The sequence below is a fragment of the Coenobita brevimanus genome, chromosome 103 (genome assembly GCF_032717465.1).
Source record: "Coenobita brevimanus isolate Jiangsu-jjx chromosome 103, ASM3271746v2, whole genome shotgun sequence".
NCBI lineage: Eukaryota > Metazoa > Arthropoda > Malacostraca > Decapoda > Coenobitidae > Coenobita > Coenobita brevimanus.
In genome coordinates, this window is record NC_137056.1 from 29,730,569 (window position 1) to 29,752,030 (window position 21,462).

Sequence of the window (21,462 nt, forward strand, 5' to 3'; positions counted from 1 at the left end):
TGGCTCGGCACCATAACTGTGTGGCGTATTTAAAAATCTGTTGTTTCGTGTTAACCGCATAATTCCCTGCAAACTGCTGCTCGACGTTTATCATATAAATCCAACTGGTGCAGGAAAGCAATAATTCCTAATAATTACTCGTGCGTATTCTTTTTATGCTTCTACTGCGCCTGTTCTGTCCTCGGATGCAAGATGAACGCACACCCCTCCAGTCAAGGTCTATTCGATAAGTGGAGCGACTTGCTAGCTGCAAATTACCTCAACCTATTTCAGTATGAAAAGAATGTGACCTATCAGGAGTGAAGCACAATAAATGTTGCAGGACCCACAGACGTCATTTTCATGAACTTAAGTAACAGAATCACACATGAGGCAATGCGATAATGTTGAATATTATTTCGATTAAAATAAATAGTTGCAAAAAAATACGCTAAGCACAGATGTTATGTGTAATAATGTAGCTCATTACGACATCATTGGAAATACTCGTTTGTTGGTAACCTTAGCCTTATCACCTTTATTCTTTGGACAGTCCATACTGAAGGCGGATTGTTCCAAGGTATCAGCAGAATCGTCTACCGTTAAGCATATTGGTATATTAAACCTTTTCCTATTTCAGTTATAAGCTTACGAATACATTATGGAGACGATGCTTCGAATATAAAGATTTTTGTATTCTATTTTATACGAGTGAAAAAGAATATACCGTAATCCGTGTGTGGCACTTGTACTCAACTTAATGCATCACAAATTTACTTTTTATTTGGAAATACATTTTGTGTGCTAAAGGGAATTACTGAAATTTCAGTAACATGCTTAAGTTTACGTCACCTTTCATTTAGTGCTTAGGGCTTTACTGCACGTGACTAGTAATAACCAGAGAGATAGCGAACCTGGTATTGTTTTCAGTTTGTCTGTCTGTCTGTCCGTGTATCTGTTAGGACGATAACATCGCAACCGCTCAAAATATCATCACAAAATTAAACAGGTGTGTAATAGGGATGAAAATGTCCTACGAGTTCGAAATTGGTGAAAGTAGGTCAAGGTCTGTGGGTCTGTTAGCATGATAATTTCGCGACTCATCAAGATATCATTTTAAAAAAAAAAATACAGGTGTGCAGTAGGGATGAAAATCTCCTACGAGTTCGAAATTCGTGGTAGTAGGTCAAGGTCAAGGTCATATTCCAAGCCGGGCTAGATATGTATTGGATCACGGGTGGTGTGATTCTTCCTTACGGGGGGCCTCTTATTTACTGTAGCACCAGACACATCACAGGAAGAAAACTCGCGGCGAAAGAGTTAACCATAAATATGCAAGGATGCTCTGTAAATGAACTAGGATCGTGTAGCGTTAGCTAGTATAAAACGCTTGCATATTCATCAGGTCTTATGAGTGAATTATTATTGTGTGTATAACTGGTGTCACCTGATAACATGTAACCTATGAGTGTGGATATTTGCACTAACTTGAAAGTGCAATCACCATAAAATGAGTTCATTAGAATCTCCTTGATTTAAACTGTGGGATAACAAATCATTACTTAACGTGCAAATTCTGTGACTGAACTGGATTTTAGGAATCATGTTGACATGTTCGTAATGTGAAAGGTTGGGCTAGGTGAGGGAAGAGAATGCGGAAGGAAAGAGCTCGTGTGAGGCTAGCTTGGAGAGGATGCTCATGTGAGACTAGTTCGGTAAAGAGGTTGTAGGGCGAAACAATCGCGACAGAAGTGCCGTTGAAAAGGCTATACTTCACCCTGCCAACTCACCAACCCAACTCGAGAGGGAAAACGTGTGACGGACATCACCTACGAGGAATGTTTTGAGTATCAGAGATATCTGTCTTATCAGGGAGCAGTTTTTTATCATCATGGATGACGCAAACATCTGTTAATTGCATAGTATTTTTCACTGGGAGTTGAAGAAACTTATAAATCATGCGTGTGCACACGGTTCCTCCAACCCCCAGCACGGTAAGGGATGGTGCTCAATGAAGCTCTTTCCACGTTCATGAGAGGAACGTTTTTACTGACTCAGAACGTAGCAAAGTCATAAAGATTATCAGCACCAACGTCATATTTCAAGGACATATTCGTTAATAAAACATTCAAAAGAACACGCTAATAAATTATGTATTGCACTTGATAATAATTATGATTTATTCAAGGATCTGAGGCTTCGGTCTCGTATTGATCCTACAGTCGACAGATGATCTTAACCCTACAAATACTTTCAGCTACGCAGTGCCCTAAATGTGAGTGACATTCATTAATACAGCTAATCAATTGCTAATTGTGTATAACAGTTAAGATAGTATATGTCCTATGACACAGGGTGAATATCTATTATATCTACCACATAGCGTAATCATGCTCAAAACCCTCTCCAATATTTGACTACATGGCAATGACAGACGGCGGTGCGCCGACCAATCACAAACTACGATACAAACGTTACCCCTCCATTCATGCATTTCCACTACCACCTACGTGTTTACTATAGGAGTTGTTGCCAGAGGTCGCCAATTGTGTCCAGCTTCTTTCTTCCCCGACTGTACCATCCTGTGTTCGCATACGGTTATCTGTCGGTTAGAGCTTTGCAGAATGCTAAACTGCCTTGAATAAAACCATTTTCTACGTCACCGTCGCTCCATGTGTAGTTATCCATTACATAGGCCTATTCGGCATAGGTTTTTCTGCCTTCACCTGTGTCAAACTTTAGTCCGAGTGGCAGTGCTTCCAACTCATTTCTCGTTAGTGAGTAGAGGATCAGCGTGGCTCACACATGTTGATGTGCTAGTCATAATGTCGAGTGGACATATAGAGAATAAATTATGGATGCTCCAATTCACAGTAGAAAAAGAAAACCATAATAGTTTACCATTTCTAGACACCACAATATAGAGTTTACAGAAAGCCAGCCAACAATGACGATTTCGCTCATCATTTGTCCGCTGAGTGGCAGAACGAAATCAGGTGTGGTGTTTTTTTTTTTTTTTTTTTTTTTTTTTGGGGGGGGGAGCTTTTAGGATATGTAGTGAAATATCCTAGAGGAAGAATGTAAGTACATAGTAGGGTCATTGAAAAAGCTGTGTTACCCTGAAGGTTGGCTAAAAAGTCTCAACAATAAAGCAGAAAGGATAATGAAGAAGTACAGAGGCTATAATATGAACGTCAATGAAGAGAATGAAGAATACATATCCACCCGAAACTTGGACAAAGCTTCCGTAACTGGTGACTATTTACAAAAGGGAGGTCTAAGAATAAATCCTTCGTCAGGGGTAATGATCAGCCAAATAATAAAGGGTAAAGGTAAGAGTAACGTTAATGAGAACAGTGTTATTTATAGTATACCTCGTATTGGTTTCTCAGAAATATCTATATAGGTGAGACCGGGATAGGTCTTGCGAAAAGACTAACAGAACATAAGGCAGATGTCCGTAGACATAACTCTTTAAATTCAACAGTCCTGTATATAGATCAGTGCTGACATCTGCCAAAATAGCAGAAACTAAGATTCCAAAGAAGGGATTAGACAAGAAGAACAGGCAGCACATATATGTACAAAAGAAGTCACTAATCATAGAGATTGCTTTATGTGATGGTGAATCCCTGCGGCAGGTGCAGCTCTGACCTCACCAAATGGGAGGGGATGAGGGAGCAGTTTAGACGTGGGGGGAGCGGGGGCAGATCAAGATAAGAGCGCCAGGTCAAGCCAAAACAATAGAGAACAGCCAATCAGCTATAAACACCATAAAGATTCCAGGAACGTCCAGTATATAAACATCTCTAAATTCCTCACCTTTGTAGTCTCTCAGAGGATGGGCTGTGTGTAGTCCGAAACGACAGAGAAATAAAGAACTCAAGATCTTTCCTCTTTTTCCCTCCCACCCATTGCTATCCATATCATTTAATATATTTTTAACTCTCAGTCTCCTAGCACTCATTCCCATCTGCATAAAATCGTTTGGCGTTAGGTTGCAATAGAATTGTGGAGTGATACCACTTTCAACAGGGTTAATGATAATAGTAATAGCACTCAGGCTCCTATGACTCATTCTGTTCCGAGGAATGTTGTCTGGCAGTAGCTGGAATAAATGTTTGATTTGTCTCGATCAAGGTGGTGGCGACCATCATCCACCTACTCTATGCAGTGCTGCCTACATCTTCCTTCACATTTACTATTCTCTTTGCTGCCCTTCTCTCTTCCGATTTCTCCCTTTCGTTTCGGTCACTTTTTATTACTCTTCGTACCATTCCGGCGACTCTGCACCAAGTGGCAAGTCTAAAAGCTTCCTGTGACCCAGGAAACCATTTACAACGCTGGGTGGTGACCATATAACCAGAAAACGGGGTGGCATGGAGCTTGCCATGATTCCTCTGCTAACTGGGTGGAGCGATGCCAATGTGGCGTACATCCAGGAACCAAACCTTCACATTTTTCCTCGCTCCTCACCGTCGAGAGACGCTGTCAGCCCCAAGTGAACAGCAGTTCACTGCACGGACGGCCCTGCAGGGGCAGTTGCTTACCTACGGTTGATGGGTCTGCTCGGCCAGACAGACAACGGTTGTGCAACAATAACAAGAAAGTAAACATGTAAACTCAGAACTGTTTACAAAATATCACTATACGTCTGTATAATTTTCCTCGATTTTATAACGAAATGTAAGCATTATTAGCCATTCGAAAAAAGAAAAATACACCCGTGCAAAAGTAACACGAAGACACGAATAATCAGAAGGTTATACTCTCAAGCAAAGGCGTTCACACACACACACACACACACACACACGGGCATAAACATACAGGGAAAATTTACAACCAGCAACTGAGGTAAACCATTTACACAGCAGAACTTACACAACCAAAGCATACACACTCATACAGAAGTCCACATCCTAGATTAACACACACACACACACACACGAGCATCAATATACACTTACAGGGAAATTTACAACCAGCAACTGAGGTAAACCATTTACAGAGGCAAAGCTTACGTACACAAACAAAGCATACACACTCATACAGACATCCACATCCTAAATTAACACACACACACACACACACACACACACACACACACATACAGAGAGAGAGAGAGAGAGAGAGAGAGAGAGAATTAAGGCATTTATAGATTGTACAGAAAATACAAAATTAGTAATTTCATTGATTCCTACAATACAATCGATAGAATATTTAAAGCACTGAGCAGCTTAATAATAATAACAATAGAAATATTAATAATAATAATAATAATAATAATAACAACAATAATAATAATAATAATAATAATAATAATAATAATAAATCATATCATCATCATCATCATATCATCATCATCATTAACATCATCCCAACCAAAATTCTCACCCAAAACGCACAGAAATTGAAAAAATAAGAAAGCTGTAGAAAACGTAAAATAAATATGAAGACAGCTTCAGACAGAACAAGAACTATGTGAAAAAAGGCGATAGGCGATTTTTGTTACCCTTAATAAACGCGACAGGCAGTGTGGACAGGGATAGCTTACAAATGTCTCACCATCATCATCATCATCATCCTCATCATCATCATCACCAGCACCAGCCAGATCATAATTATCATCCCAAACCTTCTTCCCACCAAAAAAAAAAAAAAAAAGCTCAAAAACAACAAGATATTACAAGAGAATGTTGAGAATAAATCGCTAGAGGTGACTTTAGCAAACTCTAAAGTAAATTGGAAAACATCGTCATCATCATCATTCATCATTTCATCATCACCCTCGTTTATCACAAAGAGGAAAAACTGAAAACAAAACTAATGCCTTACGGTAATATCTATCGATCTATCTATTGCCAGACGCCTAATCCTGTAAGGTGTGGCCACAAACGAATCGCCTCCATGTAGCCCTGTTTCCCGTTACTTCACTGCCCTGTTACCAGCTCACACACCATTCTCTCATATACCTCTCCACTCCATTCCCCCCATCTCATCCTTGGCCTCCCTCTCCCTCTCTCCTCCCTCTACCTCACGCATATACACTCTCCTCGTTAGTCCCTCTCTCTTCATCCTCTCCACATGGCCAAACACCTCGTGTTTTTCTTCTAACGCTTTCTATCACATCCACACCACAACGTTCCTTCAGTTCCTCATTTCTCAGTCTGTCTCCCCATGTAACTTCACATGCTCCTCTCAAAATTACTCATTTCCACTGCCCTCACTCTTGACTTGTGTCCTTCCAACAAGGTCCAGACTTCACTTCCATATGTTAGATTTAGTATCAAAATACTGTCATGCAGCGACTTTTTTACTTTCATGCTCACTTTCCTTTCTCTTATCACTGCTTTCAAAGAACGAGCAACTTTTCTTCCCTGTTGTACGCTTTCAAGCACTTCACCCTCCAAACTTCCATCCTTACTCATCACTCTATCCATGTACTTAAATGCCTCACATTTTCCATTTCTCCATCATCCAACATCACAGTACATCCAGGACCTTCATTTCGCTCGAAGACCATAACACTCTTCCCTACATTCACCTTTAGATTCCGTTTCTTATAGTCTTCCAAACTCATTCACCAAACCTGGCAGTTCCCTTCGTATTTACTTAACAACACAGTATCATCTGCAAGCAACAGTATAGGGAGTTTCCAAACGTTTCCCTCTCTCATTAGGGCCGTTCCAACATCCACTTCCCTACCTTGTACCTCTTTTATAACCCCATCCATATACAGACTGAACAGCCATAGAGAAATGACACATCCCTGTTTCAATTCAACATTCAAATAGAAAAATCCACGCAATTCACCATCCACACGCACTGCAGCCTTAACCCTCTCATACATACTGTACTCTTCACAGAACCCAGGAACTTCCCATCTACTCCATATAAACTTAATGTTTTCCACATTCCTTTTCTGTCCACCCTGCCATACGCTTTCTCTAAATCCATGAAGGCCGCATACAACTTCTTTCCCTTCTCTAGAAACTTTTCCATTAAAGACCTAAGAAGGAATATCTCACCTACGCAACAACTCCCCTTCCTGAAACCTTCCTGTTCCTCTCCAACTAATTCCTGATATTTCCCTAACTCTGTCACTGAGCATCTTACCATATACTTTTCCTATTACACTAAGAAGACAAATGCCTCTATGATGACCACACGCTTCTTTTTTTTTTCCTTTTCCCTTTGTACAGGGGAATAATTATTCCTGACTTCCAATTCTCCGGTACTCTACCTTCCTCCCAGGCCATTCTGCACGTCTCCCATAATTATCCATTCTGCTACTATCCATTCTACTACGGTAAATCATATGCAATGTGTTGCTAAGGTAATTAAATGAAGTTTGATCATCATCATCATCATATTGTATATATATATATATATATATATATATATATATATATATATATATGAGAGAGAGAGAGAGAGAGAGAGAGAGAGAGAGAGAGAGAGAGAGAGAGAGAGTTTGATGAAATGGATATAAGTATATCTGATGTAATTCGTGTCGAAAGGATGAGTCTTGTCAGGTTAGGTAAACATCTTTACATGTAAAAGTCCCACCCCTCCAAAGCCTTGACAATGGCTCCTGTCATAATCAGGACGGGGTGAGGGAGATGCACACACACACACACACACACACACACACACACACACACACACACACACACACACACACACACACACACATACACACACACACACATGTAGAGAGAGAGAGAGAGATGTCAGGGAACAAAAATGTCGTAGCCTCTGCAAATCCCTGTCTCATCAAGTAAATGTAATTTCCAAATACCTGCATAAAAATCTCCTTGGTCAGGATCCAGTTCAGACTCTGGGAAAACACAACTGTAAGGTTGTGATGATGATAATGATGATGATGATGATGATGATGCAAAATTAATCCTGGCCAACTTAACAAAAAACGCAGCTTCCAAATAGCTATACAAAATGCCTGTATTCATATCGTATATACTGATGGTGAAATAGGCCACGTGTAAAAGCCCATCCAACATTCTGGCAAAGCCTCTTATGGGATCCCGCCTGGAGGAGCTTTGTGAAGAGGAGAAATATATCCCTGAGGGGGTGATAGTATAAACACTAAATTTAATAAAATTATCAGACGTTAGCAGGAAGAGAATGCTACACTGACCTAATCATGAGCAGTTTAACTTCACCCCTCCGTATTTGAGATTTTGTTTTTGTCTAGTGTACAGAAACAAAATTACTTTTCGTGAGTTTTCAACAAGTCATTCCCGACTCTGCTAACTGCAATCTGTATCCTTTTTTAAATCCAATTACAACTTAATTCTTTTATTTATTTATATCCGGTGACTTAAGAATGCCTCTTATACGGCAAATGTATCACTTTTAGTTACATTGCTAACATTTCTTTCATTTAGAAGTGTCTTTTCTGCCTTCATCTTTCCCTTCACATTTTTACTTGTTTTCTTTCATTCACTTCAATTTTCCTCTTCCTTTTCTTTCTCTTATATTTTAGCGCTTAATATTAACAATGTCAGTTTGTTAAATAGCCTATCTAGTAAGTCTTCTTCACATCTAATTTACTCCATCGTTGCCTGTTCCTTTCATAACCGCTTCTTTTTCATTCGCATAATCACCAAAGTTATTCAAATTCGTTTTCATGGACCACTTTATCTATTACTCCTAATATTATTTGTATTTAGTATTTTCCGTTTCAGCCTGTATACAGCGTTATCCCCGCCGTCCAACTCTCCTTCACCTCTTCATTAGCTTCCTCTCAGCCAAATATAACTCCCTCCCACACTATGGCCAGTACGTCCTTCTACATTCCGGTAGTAGTAATCATTTTTTCCCGCAATATTTCCACTATGTAGCTCTGTAATTCTGCTTTTGCTGACTTGGACATTTTGCCTTCTTACTATCCTGTTTTATGTTTATCTATTCGCTACTTTATGACACTTCAAATTCATCTAAGCGTATTATTTTGTTCTTTACCTAAAAATTTCTTCCACCTAGTACTCACCTTTTTAGCTAGAATACAGTTTTGTTGCTGCCTCCTCCCTCTCCTCCATCTCTTCATTTGGTTCCTTTCATACGTTTTCCCATTCATTTCCTCATATCATCCCATGCTCTCTCCTCTCCCCTTAGATCCTCCCATATCTCTTAATAATCTTCCCTCTCCCCACCTATTTTTCATACTTAATTAGTCCTTCTATTCAGAATATTTCTATAGCCTATTCATGAACAGTCTTCCGCATCCTTATCTGCCCGTGCTTTCTTTTTCTCTTATTTAACCCTCAGGCCTCTATTACTCACTGTCAACCGAATAAAACTGCTTGGCTTCAGCTTCCATAAAATGCTAGAGTTGTTCCGCCCATTAGGGAGGTAATAGTGACAATATTGACATTCCAGGCATCTATTGACTCACTCGCAGGTGAACAGATGAGTTTGTCGTTATGGTGTATAAAATACATGAGTTGTTCCAGTCATTAGAGGGCTGATAGTTTCTAAATTAATAATCAAATGGATTTATGGCGCAAACTCATCTGAATAAAATCGTTTAGCATTAACTGGAATAAATACTAGATATGTCATGAGCATGTGAGGGTTGTTTAATTCACATTCTTCATCTGCTTATTCTTCACTGAATCACTTTCTCTCCCTTCAGAGTCATTTCCTTTATCTTAACGTCCATTCGCTCCCTTCCCTGCAGTACCAGATGTATCGTCAAAACTCAATAAAATCTTCAAAGAATGAACAGAATAACAGAAAAATGGTCGTCGTATCAAACGGTTAAAATAATGAGGAAAAAAAAAAAAAGTCAACGCATCCAGTGGAGACACTCAGACAGACTGACAGACAGAATGCAAATTTTACCAGCAGCCGGACACCATTTCCATCGCCTGATAACAAGCTACCAGTAAGAAGTAAGATAGTCAAAAAAATTTTGATAGAATTAGGGGATAAGTAAACCGCGCAGATACAATTAGGGGGAGGCGGTGGCTCAATCGGTAGAGAGGTGGCCTGCAGTCCTTACGGACCCAGGTTCGAATCCCGGCTGGGGCTGGGAACAGTTTAAGGATTTGAATTTCATTAAATCAGGCTTTACTGATCTACCAGGAGACCCGCCGACATGTCGTAAAAATACCCCCGCTAATACCAATACACCAGTCCTGTACGAAACAGCCCTAGCATGTATTCAATATGGACGGTGGGTGTCAGCGCCGAAGTGGTGACATGTAGAGGTGTATGGTATGTAGGAGGACTGCTGGGCCTTGATAGCAGGCTGTGAAGCCTATGCCCAGGGTCGGACACATAAAAAATAAAAAAAAAAAGTCAAAGCTGTACATCTAACCCTATCCACTCGTATTCCACCCTTCACCTTTCCACTCGGTTCCCACAACGTCCATCTCAGCAGTTACATCAACAAACAAGGGATGAGGCTATGGCACAACTAATGTCTGACTTGGTTCGTATCTCTGACTGAGGTAAAAATAATCATTTTGTTTTTAATGCATCAAAGACTCAGTTTTTACACCTATCAACCTGACAAAATCTTCCACAGGAGTACCCACTAATGTTTAATAATATCCAGCTAAATCCTGCATCATCCTTGAACATGCTTGGGGTTTCATTCACTCGGGACTTATCTTGGAAAGATCATATTACATCTCTTGTAAAATCTGCTTCCAAGAGATTAGGTGTGCTAAGCCGACTCCGTACCTTCCTTACCCCTGCACAGTTGTTGACTTTATACACGGGTTTTATTCGCCCCTGTTTAGAGTACAACTCTCATGTGTGGGGAGGCTCCCCACATACAGCTCTTCTCAATAGGGTGCAGTCAAAGGCTTTTCGTCTCATCAACTCTCCTCCTCCTATTGGCTCCCTTCAACCTCTGTCTCTTCGCCACACTGTTACATCTTTATCTCTTTTCTATCGCTACTTCAATGGTCACTGCTACTCTGAACTGTCTGCTTGCATCCCTCCATTCTACGACGGGTGTTACGCACCCGTCTAGCAACAAACTCGAATCCCTTTTCTGTCAACTCTCTAATGCAAGAGTTAACCGTTACTCCCATTCTTTCATTTATTCAACAGCTCTGGAATTGTCTCCCTCTATTTGTATTTCCTACTTCCTATGATCTCCCGTCTTTCAAACGCAGTGTTTCCAGGCATCTCGAAATGAACGGATCTTGAATTTGGTTCTCTTTTATATTGTTTTTGTTTTTTTTCTTGGAAGGAACTGTTAAGCGGGCTCCTAGCCTTTGGTTCCTTCTTCCTCACATAAAACACACACACACACACACACACACACACACACACACACATGTTCATTCTATCAATCTATCATTTAATGCTATGGCTGGAGCAACTTGTTAAGACCACAATGCCAGTTTGACCCGACTGGATGACAGAAGCTACATAAGACATTTCTTAAAATATGTGAAGATATAGGGATGACACTGCACCAAAACCCATCGGAACAAGGTCGAGGCAGTATATGGACATGTAATCCCACCCCTACTTTTTCTCTCTGTGGGGGGGAGGGGGGAGGAATGAGGGAATACTTTTGTATACTGCGTGATTAGTTAATAGTTATACTGCGTCGACCTTGTTCCGATGGTTTTTGACGCATTGCCAAACATCTTCATACATTTTTAAAAATCTGTTAATATTTGTTTTTGCTGGTTTTCAAAAGCTTCTGTGAATAGGAGCTTTGAAAGGTTTGTAAATTTTTAAAATTAAGGGGGGTAAGAAGGACATACATTATCATGCACTGCGGCTGAAATTTTTATGTATTAAAGGACATGTTACGGTAAACTTTTAGACAGATTCTCATAGTGATACAATTAAAAAAAAAAATCCTCAATTGATGTTTTTGCATTTTTTGGTTCATAAGCATTTTTTTTTTTTTTTTAAGCTGGTAGGATTAGGGCAGTGTTTTATATCTGCCAATGTGGACAGCATTCTAGAAACTGAGTGTTGTGCCGTGGAATTGGGCTGGTGTGTGTGTCTGGAAATATGAGGAACATGTGGAGATTTCAGCATGTCTGTTTAGTTTTCTTTTCTAATTTACCTTAGGAATTAGTTTTTGCTATTGTGCATTGTTACTTTACGTGCATTATTGTGTCAGAAAATGTGAGTTCCCTCCTAGGTTCTGGATTATTCTAGCCTACACTGGTAGATGGAGTCAAGAAGGCTATTTAAGGAGCGTTCCACACCCCAGGAGTTCAGTTCAGTTCAGTTTTTAAGCAGAAATTTTAAAGATAATAGAACTAACTTTTGAGATACGGGAGCTCAAAGTTTTTCGTTGTTATTTAGGTTACTGTTCAAAAATTTAATTTATTATTATTATTGGCTTGTATTAACTACATCCATGATAAGTTCAAACATTTTTGACACTGTTGGCACTTGGTCCCCGTCTGTTTCCTGACTATTATCCACTCAAAGGTAAGGGTATCATGAGGTGCCATCTCATGTCACCAAGTTTGCATGCTAAGGCCCTTAGAATCCACCTGGACTATACTTGCTGCTGCATTTTGTGAGCTTCCTCACTTCTTTACTTCAGTTGACCTTCTCTTCGCAAGGCCTTCCTTCTGAGAGATACTAGAGTGAAAGATGAATCGGAGAATCCAAGTATGCAGAGGAATGATGATGCCTAAGCGGTGTATGGCAGCTTTTCTATGACGAAAGATGTCAGAAAACGCTAGGATGAGACTTATTGCAAATAAAAACGTATCAGTTTCGTCTTTCTCGTTAAAAAGGGGAGGGGGTTAACCTGTAGTAAGAGCGCGAACCAGTTCGTGAGGCGTGGACCAGGACATTGAAATACCGCGGTAAGTAGGCATTTAAAATACTTTCTTTTCTGAGAAAAATAAGTTTGCCACTATATTCTACGAATCTGCCACTTTCTCTGGACACTTTTTCAAAGAAAATCATATTTTGAGGTTTATCCCCCAGTTGTCCCCCTTAATGAACGTCATAGTAGTGAAGGGATTAGTGAAGGCTCCGACTAACCCGTTCCAGTTCGAAAAGCCTCTCAAGAGCTAAGTAAAAGTTTTTATGTAGATAATAAACAAGTCTGAACACTAAGAGAACGCAACACCAACGCCTCTGTGATCTTCAACTTTGTTTTCAAACTTGAAATTAGTCATCCTTGAGTGACCATTAATCCATCCATTAATAATGATTCATATTAAATAGAAAGTGTTTTACCTGACCATGCCGTGTGACCTTGGCCTTTAAAATTTATTTTAATAATTTTATCTTTTGCAGACTCTACAATATAACATTCCCTTCTTGTTTGTCTCCTTCGAGACAAACAAGAATGCTTCTAACTCAGGAGCTCAGGAAAAAGAAAAAAGACTGGGTAAAGGAGTCCTAGAAATGAGGGACAATAGGCTATGCTTCGAAGTAAACAACACCCCTTACTGTCCCACATCCTCTGAACCCTAGAGGAAGACAGGACAGGTAATGGTATCCAGTAGGCTATATAAGGTAAAATCCTTTGAAACCTACAACTATCCTCTGAAACCAATACAATCCTTCGAAACTCCCAACATCCATGGACCCACAAATGAAGGTCGATGGGTTGATGGCCTCCTATATGCAGCGCTTAACCTTCTCATGGTCGGGATAACTATCTATTATTTAATTCCAACTATCGCCAGATGATTATATTCTGCTGAATGAGTCACTGGGTCTGAATGGTAAACATGGTTGCGGTGAGGGTGCTCAAACCCCACGACAATTAGCAGTAGCCGTTCATTGCCATGGCGTCGTCCATACCATATACCTAGGCTGCTTCCCCCAAGAAAAGGGAGCTAACCGAGACAGGACGACACACTCCCCATTTACTCAAACACATTCATTCGCATCTTAGCCCCAAAGGGGAGAACGGACACATCCTCACCGCACCACACCGCACAAGGGTCAACCGTGCAATGCAATCAGTGACATCCGCAGCAGGGCCCGACAGCAGAACTGGTTTACCCCTGCCACATCATAACAGACCCATCCCCTTACCCACACCTGACCTGACTAGCTGATCAGATCAAATGCGGGAGAATATCCTCTCAGGGCTGCGTCATCACTTATTCACAATTTCTCTCCATTTATTTCTGTCACTCACAGCCACTCTTCCTTGCTCAACAGACATCCCTCTCGCATCCAGCGCCCTCTTCACACTGTTCATCCATCCTATTCGTGGTCTTCCTCTCAGCCTTACACCTCTCACATCAGATCTAGTTATCTTTTTCACCAATTGCTCATTATCCATTCTCTCCATATCCCCAAACCATCGCAACACCCTCTGCTCAACTCTACCAGCCATCTCCCGAACAACACCAGCTCTCCTTCGCACTTCATCATTTCGCACTCGATCCATACGCGTCACTCCACACATACTCCTCAGACACCTCATCTCCATTACATTCAAACTTTTCCTCTCTGCTACACCCATATTCCATGTTTCAGCCCCATATAACGCAGTCGGTACCACAACACCCTCATACAGCCTTCTCTTTACATCCATTCTAAGCGAACGACATCTAAACACTTTTTTCATTCCTCCCAGCACCTTTCCTACTTCATTTATGGCGTCGTATTTTATTTTATTTTTGCTGTGCCCACTCGATTTTATTCAGTTTGAGTAATTCGGTAGTGAATAGTTTAATTAAAGGTATTTCTAGCTCTTCCAGTTTGAAGAGTCTCCTTACCTCAGCAATATAGTTTGGAGGCAACACCAGTTGAACAGAGAAGTCGCCAAATTTAGGAAGGTAATGGCCGCCTACGACTCTGAACTACACTGAGTTTCGCTGACCTGAATAAAGTGCCCTACCTATACTCCGTTTTTTTTATTGAGGCTAAGATGCGCTTGACAGGTTGATGATGACTGGCTGAATGCAACATGTACAAAAAATATTTACTAACCCAAATTTCCCCCTCAGATATTTGTTGTCAGTTAATAATGCTAGATTATGAAGCAATGTTGCATTCAGCCAATAATCACCAATCTGTCAAGTGCACCTTCGCCTCGATTTAAAAAAAAAAAAAAAAAAAAAAAAAACAGTATAAGTTGAAGTAAACTGACGATTTTTTCTTTTCCGTTTCAAAATGTTTATATGATTTTTAAGATCATCTCAGATGCCAAACGCTTTTCATCAGCATAGTAAAATCATATGACGTCAGCCGAAATATAATGAAAAATAGGTGATTTACGATTACAGGTTTAAACGCGCGCGATGAGGGTAATCAGCCAACTCCCTAGAGAACTGACAGGCATCCCCGGGTCCGCCTACGCAGCGTATTCCACAGCGGCATTTCATCTGTAATGGGTCAGCGTGGATACAGCGACTCCGATACCACTATTAAGCACCCACTGCCATCTAGACAGTACCGCCACATCGAACCAAACACCTTTCTTAATTACGAGTACCTCCAAACCTGCCTTACTGCCAGACTATACTACCTGTCTTCTTAACTGTCTGTTTGTCTGCTTGACTTTTTGTTTGCATTTCCCCTCTTTCTACCTCCCTGCCTGTCTGCTTCCACAATTGCAACATTATCACTGCACCCAACACCGCCTGTCGCCAGCTTATCAGTCTGACTGTTTATCTACCTATCTGTCCGTCTGCTTGTGTGCCTGTTTGTCAAAAAATTAGACAATACCATTAGATCAAACCAAAACCATTCCATAATTGCCTCCCTGCAAGCCTACTTGTTTGCCTCAGTGCCTGCACCGTCAGTCCGCCTGTCTGCCGCAGCCTGCCTCTCTTCAACTACCTGTTTGTTTACCGTACATCATGTACAGACGTCGGAATAAGTTCGTTTCCTTTTCCGTGGACTATGGCGTTTGTAACACTGCTCGATAGGGAGATATCCCCTCCTCCTCCCTTCCTCATAGTCCCACACTCCCACCCAACCCCCCCACTTTTCTCTCCGACCCCATAGTCCCACCCAGTACCCTCCATGCTCTCACTCACAGCCAGCTAGGGGTTTCAGTACTTCAAGCACCTCTCTAATTACGTGTAGTCCGAACAACTAATAAAGGAATAGTACAGTATATATCATAAACTAAATTAGGAAAAGGTGTACTACACTGTGTGAGAGAGAGAGAGAGAGAGAGAGAGAGAGAGAGAGAGAGATTTAAAAGACAAGGAGCGACAGGCGGAGAGGGAGGAGTGGAAAAATGAGAAATGATAGGACAGTTACGGAGAAAATAAAAAGGGGAGAGGCAAGGAGAGAACAACGAAAGCTAAGAAAAGAGACAGAGAGTGAGAAGAAGAGACACTGAGAGGTGAAATGAGATACAAGCAGTGTGAAAGAGAAAAAGAAAAGGGGGATGTGAATAGAAAGGCTGGGAGACAGGGAAGTAGAGAAAAATGGGAGACAGCTGAGAGAAAATGGGAATGGAGCAAACATAGAAATAGAGATAACAAAAGGAGAAAGTGGGAAAGAGAGCTACGGAATGGAATACCCAGAACGATAATGAGAAAAATTAGAAAAGGAGGCAAGGTAATAGGGAGGAGGAAGAAAGTGTGTTATTCTGGCAGTGACGCAGGGAAAGAACTAAGTAGGATAAGACGAAAGCATTGAGGCTGAGTAGAAAGAATGTAACATTCAAGTAAAAAGGGATGGAGAGAAACAGAGTAATTAGAGAAATTTGCAGAGAGAAAGTAGAGATTAAGGGTGGGAAGAAAATAGGTTAATTTGGGGGGCAAGAAAGAGGAGGGGGATGTTAAGAAGGGAAGACAAGGGGAGGGAGAGGGAGGGAGGAAGGAAAAGACAGTGGGAAGAGAGGAATGAAAGATGATATTTCGAGTGACAGGGAGAGGCGGAGAGAAGAGAGAGAAAAAGAGCATGCAGTTATTACTGAAGGAAGAAAGCAGTGAAGGAAATGGAATTAGTACAAGTAAAGAAATACGGAGTAATGGAGAAAACAAGGTAAGACATGTGACAGATGAAAAAAGTAAAAGTTGTGAAACAGGGAGGGAGAAAGAAAAGACGAGTGAGGTAAGGAGGGAATGACAGAGGGGAAGAGAGACGAAGGAAAGGAAAGAGAGATGGAGGACGGTAGGGACTGAGCAGATAGCTATAAAGAAAGGGAAAGGAGGGAAAAGGAAACTGGGGATGAGACAAAGGATCCAGAGAGAGAGAGGGGGGGGGGGGAGTACACAGACAGGCACAGACAGATAGGTCGACAAATATTCAGAAAGTGTGTGTGTGTGTGTGTGTGTGCTTCCGTCCCTGTGTCACTCCTATAACACTGTTCCATTTTTTCACCTGCGTGTTTTCTTCGTCTCTGCTTCAGTTTCTTCTCTCACTCACTTTTTTTTTATCAGTATTTCTCCTGATTGTTCTTACCATTCCAAGTCTCTCTCTCTCTCTTTCGAAATAAAGAGACTGTTCTCACAGTCTGTATCTCCTTAATACGGCCACTTCCTGAATTGCTGTGGAATTCTGGTCACCTGAAAAAGACATATGTCGACTTGAGTATCAGGTTCGCCTGAGGGCTGTGGGACTTTTTTAGTAGAAACTCGTAGACTACGAGGTCAGCTCATTAAAGTGTTTAAAATCTGAATGGGTTTCACAATCATTACATAGAAAGTTGCTTACTCTTAACACGGACTCGGCACACAACCATGGTTGGAAGCTGTAAAAGAAAAAAAAATACCAGCAGAATTACGTGAAAACTTTTTCACACGCAAGATCTGCTCCACATGTGGAACTGACTCAACATGGACGTTGTTAACACTACAGTAGAGAAGTTTAAGGGACTCATCGGCAGGATCTTACACTAGAATAAATGTGAATTGGATATGCATTCCCAGGCCAACAAGAAGTGTCTCCACGGTATGGGCTCTATAGTCATTAAGATCCTAACTTATCCTTGTAACTCCTCTCTCTCACTCTGTTCTTACCTAATTGTTCTTACCTAATTGTATCTTTACAGGAATGAGTCAAGCTCGTATTGTCCCGTGTCTTAGACCATATTTATCGTACATATCCTTAAATTTGTGAATTGTTTTGGCACACACTATTTCATTCGGTAGTGCATTCCATTGATCAATTGCTCTGTTTGGGAAACTGAATTTCCTTACGTCTTTATCACCTCTCTTCTTATGCAGTTTTTTGCAGTGTCCTCTTGCTGATGCTTCTCCATATGTTAAGTAATCATTTATGTCTATTTTCTCCTTTCCTGATATGCACTTATATAGCATTATCATGTCACCTCTTTTCCTTCTCTCCTGTAGTGTTGGTAGATTCAGTTTATTTAGTCTTTCTTCGTAGCTTAGGTCCCTTAAGCTTGGTATCCATCTTGTAGCGGCCCTTTGAACTTTTTCAATCTTGTCTATATGCTTTTTGAGATGAGGACTCCAGACTATTGATGCATATTCCAGGGTTGGTCTAATGAATGATGTTATTATCCTTCTTAGCATGTCTTCATTTATGTATGTGAATGCTATTCTCATATTTGCAAGCAGTGTATACATGTTCCGTACCTTCTCGCTGATGTGGTCAGCCGGAGATAGTCTGTTATTGATATTCACACCTAGGTCTTTCTCTCTTTCTGATGTGTATAGGGTTTTATTTCCTAACTTATAATCCCAATCAGGTCTTTTTCCACTTTTACCAAACTTGATTACATGACACTTCTCCACATTGAATTCCATTTGCCATGTACTACTCCATTCATGAAGTTTAATTCTTCTTGTAGCTCCCTACAAGAGTCTGTGCTAGTAATTCTCCTTTGTATTTTTGCATCATCTGCAAACATATTCAGATAGCTCTCATTTCCAGTGTTACTGTTTATATCATTTATGTACACTAGAAACATGATTGGTGCCAGCACCGAACCCTGTGGTACTCCACTAGTCACTTCTTTCCATGATGAGTAGTTTCCTCTTAGTACTGTCCTCATTTCTCTTTTTATGAGAAAGTCTTCCATCCAACAAAACAGTTTGCCTCGAATTCCTCCTTGATGGTACAGCTTCCATAAAAGTCTTTGGTGTGGTACTGTGTCAAAAGCTTTCTTGAAATCTAAATAGATACTGTCCACCCATCCTTCCCTTTCCTGTATTGTGTTTGTTACTCTGTCATAGTAGCTCAACAGATTAGTAACACAAGATTTTCCTTTTCTGAAACCAAACTGTCTTTCTGTTATCATACTGTGTTCTTCTAGATGATTTACCCAAGCTTTTCTTATAAGTTTTTCTAATACCTTGCTTACAACACTGGTCAGTGATACTGGTCAGTAGTTGAGAGGATTTTGTCTATTTCCTTTCTTGAATAAGGGGACTATATTTGCTTTTTTCCAAATATCAGGTAGTTTCCCTTGACTCAAGGATTTCTTGAAAATTAAAAATAATGGTTTACTTAACTCCTTTGCACATTCTCGTAACACCCAACATGAAATTTCATCAGGACCACTTGCTTTTCCTCTGTCTAATCTACTTAACTCCTCCTGTATTACTTTTTCTGCTATTTGTATATCTGGTAGTATGTGTGGACATGCGTGTTCCACATATTCCCTCTCAAAAAAAAATTTTCTGTAAAAACTAATTGGAAATTTTTATTTAGTGCTTCACAAATATCTTTCTCTTGTGTATAAGTGATTCCCTCGTCCGTGATGGATTGTATTATATCTTTTACTTTGGTTTTGCTTCTGATATAGCTGTAAAACAGCTTTGGTTGATCACTACTTTTATTTATTATATCCTCCTCAAACTGTTTTTGGGCTTCCCTCCTTATTTTTGTATAGTCGTTTCTTGCCTGTTTGTAATTATTATACGCCCTTTCACTATTGTGTCTTCTGTATCTATTCCACAACAAATCTCTTCTTTCTTTTGATTTTTTACATTCTGTATTGAACCATTTCTGTATTTTCTTATCTGCTTCTTTATGCTGTGGGATGTACTTCTGGACTCCTATTTCATAAAATTCACAAAAATTTTTATATACAGCATTTAAATCTTGTCCTCTAAGCTCATTTTCCCAATCAACTTCTAAGAAATACTTCTTTAGGTCTTGATAATTTCCCTTTTTATCGTTTAGTTTCTTTTTGTAACTGTCATTGCTGTTTACTATGTCATATGCTATCCTGAAGTTATAATTTAGTACTGCATGATCGCTTTTGCCGAGTGGAGGGTGATATATTAAACTGTCAGTGTCATTTTCTTGCCTAATAAATATTAGATCTAGCACTGAAGCTACATCAAGTCCTCTTTTTCTAGTGGTTTCCCTCACATGTTGCGTTAAGAAAAACTCTTGTACGAGATCCAGGAGCTTTTGGTCCCAACAGCTTTCTTGGCTATTTATATCTAGAGTATTCCAATTTATATTTGTATTGAAATCCCCAGTTAGTATAATTCTTTCCGATTTCTCTTCCATTTTATGTAGGAAGGATCTTATACTCTGAATTGTACTCTCTGCCAGGTCCTCATATTCGTCTCTTTCCCATGTGTTTGATCTGGGTGGCATATACAAATTGGCTACAATTACTTTACCTTCAGATGTGTCGATCTCTACTGCAATCAGTTCTACTTGTGATGGTATATCTAGGTTTATTTCCTTGACTTTTAGATTTTTTTTAGTTAATATTAAAATTCCTCCTCCTTTTTTTAAATTTCTGTCTCTTCTCCATATATTGTATTCCTCTAAGTTTAGTATGTCATTGGATATCCTTGGTGTTAATTTTGTCTCAGTTAGGCATATTATTTGTGGTTCATTTTCTCTGACATAATCATTCATCTCTAGTAATTTAGATACCATTCCATCCACATTTGAGTACATCAACTTTATCATCTTGTTTATATACCTGTCATGACATGGTTCTACTAACTTCCTCCTTTTTCTTCCATCCTGTTTGTGTACCACTTTCGTACCTTCAGTCCTATTACTTTGTAAAAAAATTTCTGCTTGTCCTCTTCTGATCTTCCCTCATTTTTTGTTTTTGCTTCCTCCCTTTTCTCTTTCAGTAATACCAGTTCCTCTTGTGTTAGGCATCTTTTTATCCATACATTTTTGAACTCCTCTTTTTCCATAAGATTCTTTGCATTTTTTAGTATCTCTTTCACAGTATTTACACTCTGGAAAGTCACCTTTAGAGGTCTTGTCTTGCTTTTCTCGTATTTCCCTAACCTTTTGTGTTCCTCTATGTCTTTACTACAGATTTCCTCTGATACTTCTTTCAGTAAGCTCATTACATTTGCCATCTCCTTTTTGTCTCTAGTGATTTTGTTTTTAATTTCTTCTTCTTCTATACCAGTGATTACTATTGATTTATTTATTTCTACTGAATCTCTGACTAACTTTGGATTGTTTTGGATTATTCTTTTCACTTCCTTTTTAATGTTTTTTTCCTCCACCCTTGTTTCTAAGTCTTTCTTTACTTTCACCATTTCAGCATACGTGGTTTCTACATCATTTTTGTAGCTCTGCACAGCTTCATTCACCTGTGTTATCTTCTCCTCAATATCACTGCTCTGGTCC